Below are 6,728 nucleotides of genomic sequence, written 5' to 3'. Positions count from 1 at the left end.
TGTCTGCCTCTGTAACATTCAGTCCAATTCAATTTTATTTATAAAGCGCCAAATCACAACAGCAGTCACCTCGAGGTGCTAAACATCCCATTCTTAATCCACAGGGTTTAATATGGATTACCCATCGGAGATATAACAGCTTCGGCTCTTCTGGTAAGGCTTTCCACAAGGTTTACAAGTGTGTTTATGGGAATGTTTAACCATCTTCCCAGACCTGGTTTGCAGTCTCTGGTCTAATTCATCTAAAAGGTGTTTTATAAGGTTGAGGTCAGGACTCTATGCAGGCCAGTCATGTTCTTTCACACCCGCTCACTTATCTATGTCTTTATGGACCTAGCTTTGTGCACTGGTACGCGATCATGTGGGAGCACGAAGGCGCCCTCACCAAACTGTTCCCAAAAAGTTGGGAGCATGAAACAGTCCTAAATGTCTTGTTATGTTGACACATTAAAAGTTCCTTTATTTAGATCTAAGGGACTGAGCCCAACTCCTGAAATACTACAACATATAATCGCCTTTCCACCAGAGGCCATCGAAGGTATTGGAACACCTGAATTCAGTAATTTGGATTGGTGTACCTGTCTATAGAGTCCAGTGACAGAGGAGAACACACTTTTACTGTAGCACTACACATCTAACAGATCACACCATGAGAGTGCTTGTGTTTTTCATGGGCTAAAAAATATTATCCATGGTCTGCTGTAGCACACTGAAGTAACATGGACATATTGTTGATTTATGCATCCGTGTTTTTTTTTAACAGGGGGCTAGAGCCTATCCCAACTGATAATGGGTGAGTCTGTAACAGGACTAATACAGGGAGACAGACAGTCACTCAGCCCTATGGCCAATTTAGGATCACCAATTAACCTGACATGCATGTCTCTGGACTGTGAGAGGAAGCTGGAATACCTGGAGGGACCCAATGCATGCACAGGGAGAACATGCAAGTCCCATGCAGCTGACAGGTTTGAACTAAGAATCCTTGTGTTAACCACTGTGCAATTGTTGAAAATGCACTTTTTTCTCTGGATATCCTAAAACTGTTAAATAAAACATTAATTCTGCAATGATTTTCAATGTTTGGCCCATTTCAGTGCAAGTCCAACTATAATAGACCTATAATGAAAACACCATTTAAGCTTGAACTTTTTTTCTTTAGTAAAAAAAAAAATTATTGTTCTTCTAAAAAATGTAAATAGTTGTAGTAAGTGACACTTACCATCATTTGGAAGCACAATGCAGGATAATTTTCCATCTCCAGCAACGTGGAAAACAGCATCTGTGGAGAACACCAGCAGACGGGTCACGTTTCTCCAGCCAATCTGCCGCTGCAAGTGAAGAACATTTAGTCAATAAATTACCGATTGGCAGCAAATTGAACACAGCGACCACGACCTAAGTGTTTCTGACAGACTTCTAGAAAAGAATTACCTTCCTGCTTTTCTATGTAATCAAATAACTGTGAATGAGTAATACTTTGTGCCTTCAAGTTTAGGGCTTAGATCAAAAACCTGTGAAATTCAATTATAGAAATCAAATTTTCATGTTTAAGAGCTTGTGAGTCTAAGATACACCCAAAACTGAGCGATGCAGTTTCCCAAAGGAAGCTTAGTATTCTGTAATAGCCCTTTCATCTATTGTCTGCAGTCTTTCTACTTCCTCCACATAACGCCCACTCAAACAAAAGCAACAATATCTGTATTGCAGTCGAGCTCCCTGCTGGGCTTTCTCACATTACCTCACACATGGTGGCCTGCATCAGGTCATTCAACCCAACCTCTGGTGAATCCAGGTTACTGGAGATCCGTTGCCCCCCTACCAGCTCTGTGAAGAGGCTTCCGTTGGTGGTGAGGCTTAGGATGTTGTGGTAGGTGAAGGGAGGGGTGCAGGGCCAGGGCTAAGTCCTTTTACAGGGATTTCGGAGCATGTCCTTTGCAGTGTTGATGTATAGAATCACTGTCTTTCCCACAAATGCAACAAAATCTTTTGGAAATGGAAGTGGAAAGGAACAAAGGAAAATAAGAAGTACTGTGTGCTGTGAGAAGTGAATAAAAAAAAAAGGTTGGGGTAGGGGTGGGGGGGAAGTAAGATAACTAATGGTTTCCTGTCTCCTATCAGTTGTCCTTGAGCAAAGCACCTAATTCCCAATCACTCCAGTAGTGCTGCTCAGTGGTCAGTAGTAAGCAGCTCCCAGGTGTATAACTATGTAAATGGGGCACAAGGGTATTAAAAAGAAAATGAATATACAGATATAAAAAGTTATAAGAAAATTGCATTGACCTAAATTTCATATGATAAGGAAACTGAGGCAAACAGACACAATCTGAAGTCACTGGTGATATTCTTCATTTCTTTCATGAGGTCAGCCCCCAACTTTTTAACATTCATCAGGTCATCCTCCATGGAAAAAGACAGATCCATCAGGTAGTACAGGTCTATGAGGTAGTCCTTCACCTGTTTGAACTTCACCTCAAAGCTCTGGGGTTCTCCTATAGATGCGAAATGTGGAAATTGTACTGCAAAACACACCACAGCTATAAAAGTAGCTCTGTACTATTTGGAAGTGTGCACACATCACAGACTGTTTCAGGCTGATTCTGATATTTGTGGAAGGTTTCTACTTTTACATTTGATATTTTATGTAGTTGATACAAAAAGATTTTGTGGTTCATGGTTTCTTTTGTGTGTGGGTGTCGCTGGGTGTTTTTGGTCTCCTCATTACTCAGCCAAGGTTGTGCACAAAACCCTGTAAACCTGATTTGGTCATTGCTTCTAAAGGTGTTTTTTTATTTTGACTGACTTACGACGGCTTTAGTTTCATAAGATGAACAGGAAAGCTTGAAGGAAAGCTGTCATTAGGTGAAATCAGTCACAAGGAGAGAGCTGCACCAAAAATCTCCAGACTACTTTGGTCACTAGCAGATTGCCACAGTCATCCGTTATGTCTACATGGAAGACCTTGACTTGTCTTCAAACACTTGTTAATTGCTAGCTGAGTGATATTAAAAACTTGAGAAGGAGTAACACAGACTAGAAATGGAGAGAGTTCAGTTTCAAAATGCAACTTATGCGTCAGTGCTGAAGCCAACACATTTCACCAGGTGGAACTTTAAAGGCAATGCATTTTATGTCTCACTGTTCAGAGTTTCAGTACTGCTTATAAAAAGTATTTTTAGACAAGTAAGCAAACTAGTAATCTGCTAGTGACTCAAGCAATTGCAATTTTTTGGCCAATACACATTTTTCCCTAGCAAATATCAATCCACTCTGATCCACCATCCATTATTTCCGCTTATCCTCCCTGCTACCAGGCTGGAGCCTAACCCAGCTACCATAGCGCAAGAGGGTGAGAGGCAGGGCTAACACATAAAGACACTCACATTAACACCTATGGGCAATTTAGAATTACTAGTTAATCTAATCAAATGTCTTTGGACTGTGGCAGGAAGCTGGAGTACTCAGAGAGAACAACAGTCCTAATCACCGCACCACCTTGCTGCCACCCCAGCAACCAGTGGTTGCAAATTGGCTGCAGACTGGTCTTTAGGGCTGTGTGGCTCGGGCCTTATTCACTTGACTTTGCATTGTCACCATGATACAATACATGTAGTGTCCTTTCCTTCCCGTGATGTTATCACGATTAAGGCTAAGTGCTTAAAAAATTGCATTACACAAACTAATGACATTGGCTACATCCCTCTTTTATGCGCAGTTTGCTAAAGCTAATAAGTGACATTACTAATGTAATTAAAAATGCATTAATTATACTGGTAATTTATACCCACCTGGTCTGAGGTGCAGCAGGACAGTCTGAGGCTGGAGCTGGGTCACTACTCTGTGCAAGCGTTTATGTCTTTGTTCTTTAGGATGAAAGGTGATCTTCCGGTTTTTCAGAAGGACAGTGGAACCTCTAGGGTCCTCCAGGTGATCAAAAGGACAGCCCCTCTTTAGCAGGGCTCCAGCTGTGTCGCAGCGCTCCCATATGTGCTGACCCACTTCTAGAAAATTCTTTACACAGGTTTAAGTTAAGTTCAACGCCTTACATCAACACTGACTGCAAAAAGGGCAAAGTCAGTGCTGCAGTTAATGGAAGCAGTACAGAAAGGATGTGAATGTGTGTGTGTGTGTGTGTCTCTGTGTGTTTCTTTTAACTCAAAAAACAAAGCCCTTCATCTTTCAACAACATCATTAAAATGGAACACATATGATGTTCCATATTCAAAATTTGCTTACAGGGTTTACTGTTGTTATAAATCACACGCTTACATCACTGTTTGATACAACACAACATGCACACGACAACATATGATGTACTAAATATACAGTACTGTGCAAAAGTTTTGAACCACCCTCGAATAGTTTATATTTTTGCTTCCAAGGAGTCAGACATTCATGCAGTTTTTTTTAAAAGGCGTCTTGAGCTATAATTTTTCAGACTTTCTCAAGGTCTTGCTAAGTTTTCCTTTGGACAGTGGCTCCTTTTTCACTCATTTTCAGTTCAGTCCTTGTATCTGACCATTTTTAGTGGGATCGTTTTTAGTTGTTAAACCATTAAACACTGAGAGAAAGAGAGGAAGAGGAGGAGATAACACAATCTAATAGACATAAAATAGTACTTTTGAACCAACAAGCTGATTCTATTAGCTGAAAAGATGCGATATTTTGGCATCGTGTGCAGTCTGCCCATAAAAAATTAAGGAAACTGGAGAACTGGAAAAATAGAGGACAGAAGAAGTGGCAGGCCTAAAAAAGCCATAGCTTCATCAGCTATCGCTATAGCTATAGCAAAATGAAGATTATATGAAAGTTATGTTCTTCCGAAATAGGAAAAAGTGCAGCAAATACCTGACATAGCACCTGTGAGAGGTGCTTGAGTTTAATCTTGATCAGAAATGTTCTCAGTTGAAGGGTGGCTGTCGTGAAGCCATTTTTAAAAAAAATATTCACCTTCAAGTTCCTTAGATTGCACAGACTCTGTTTTTGCCTTCTATATTTTACACCTATTTCCCAAGCAGCATATGAAGATATAAGGTGTGGCTTGAGACTTTTACACAGTACTGTAATTTAAGTTATTAAATATGTAATTACTTAATTTTATTAGGATTAATCAGTAATAACATTCAATCTTAATACAAAATTCAAACTAGGACTTAACCCATCCACTGCTAACTTTTCAAGGTCTCCACTCAAATAAATTGGAGATTTCTATATCCACTAAGCATCTCTCTGTTAAAGGAACAGATCTGGAGTACTGAAAAACTTTTTGTGGACCAAAAATATACTTGGTGTTCAGTTAACAGTGAACCCGCCAAAAAAGAAGTCACAGCGTATTTCCGAGGCCATTCACCTCCTAAGTACACCAGGCACAATGTGGCCCTGCTGCCAGGCACTCTCCACAGCTCCTGACCCCTTGACTTTCACATTTGTGATGTGAATGGTCTGCAAGAGAACAGAAACTAGCAAGAGGCTCCAATATTCCATCATGTGAATGCACCGTACGCAGAAGAAAAGCAAACTTAGATTTTTATGCTCTGTACTGGATACATTTTGGAAGTCAAGGGATTAGCCGATCAGATTTTTCCTCTCTCTGTTTCTCATAGCACAAAATCACAAATTGTCAATGCACATTTTCCTTGTCAGTCACCTAGCAACGCTTTTCTTACAACTTGAAAAACATTCTATAGTTTGTACTTGACCCATGTTAAAAATGCAGGCTTTGTGAATTACATTTCAAGTCAATATATGATCAGAATCACACTGCTGGCTGTTTGTCATCAGTTTAGTCACACTAAAAATCTGTATGCATCAATACCTCCTAAATTGTAGTCCATAAATAGATTATTTTTTTTAAAACTACAGAGGTATCTTAACTGTTTAAGCTAACTGAATCTCTATAAACTGATATCTGCTTATGAATACGCAGATAACTGTAGTCTAGCAAACAGGTGTTTTGTAGCACTTTCTGTTGATCAGTCACACCTGAGAACATTTCGTTGTGTGGATACAGGATGTCATGCCACTGACATATTCCCACCATGTAATAATAATTCAAAAGCTGAAAAACGAACACCGAAACCAATAAAAACTAAACTAAAACAAGAAAATCCACTCTGGAAACTAACTGAAATGGAACTGAAATAAACCCCCCAAACAAACAAACAAGTCAGAATGTAATTTAAAAAAAAATTCAAACTCCCCTGCAGCCCTGAATTTGATATGCATAATGAAATGGGTGGATAGATGGAAACAATGGCTGGTGGACAGAACAGGAAGTTTTGAAGCACACATATGTTTTTTTTTAACTGGATACCCTGCTTATATGTTCAAGTATAGATGGTAAATAAAAGATGGACGCAAGCTTTAGGGTCAGAAAAGTGCCATAAACCTGGCTCCCGGATATTTGTCTGACCTCTTGCAGACTTATACCCCCCTCAGATCTCTTAGATCAAGTGATCTTTTGCTTTTAGCCGTACCAAGGTCGAGGCTGGTTCATAGAGGCGATCGAGCATTTGCAGTCGTAGCACCTAAGCTGTGGAATAATTTACCCCTATACATCAGACAGGCTCCTACTGTCAATCTTTTTAAATCTTATCTTAAAACACATTTTTGTTTACTGGCTTTTAATACAGCATGAGAGTTATTTGTTAATTCATATTTGGTGTTTGCTATCAATACTCTAAGTTATTTTATTAGGTATGTTGTATTCTTGTACAGCACTTTGGTCA

At 39.6% G+C, this 6,728-nt stretch overlaps 1 pseudogene; it reads right to left on the bottom strand.

The window, feature by feature from the left end:
- The window catches only part of LOC102196702 (integrin beta-1-like), a 16,470-nt pseudogene that overhangs the window by 7,324 nt on the left and 2,418 nt on the right, over window positions 1–6,728 (bottom strand).

This window comes from Pundamilia nyererei, unplaced genomic scaffold (genome assembly GCF_000239375.1).
Source record: "Pundamilia nyererei isolate P.nyererei 1_Seehausen unplaced genomic scaffold, PunNye1.0 scaffold00037, whole genome shotgun sequence".
NCBI lineage: Eukaryota > Metazoa > Chordata > Actinopteri > Cichliformes > Cichlidae > Pundamilia > Pundamilia nyererei.
The sequence above is the reverse complement of the archived record's forward strand: the minus strand, read 5'-3'. Positions and strand labels throughout refer to the sequence as shown.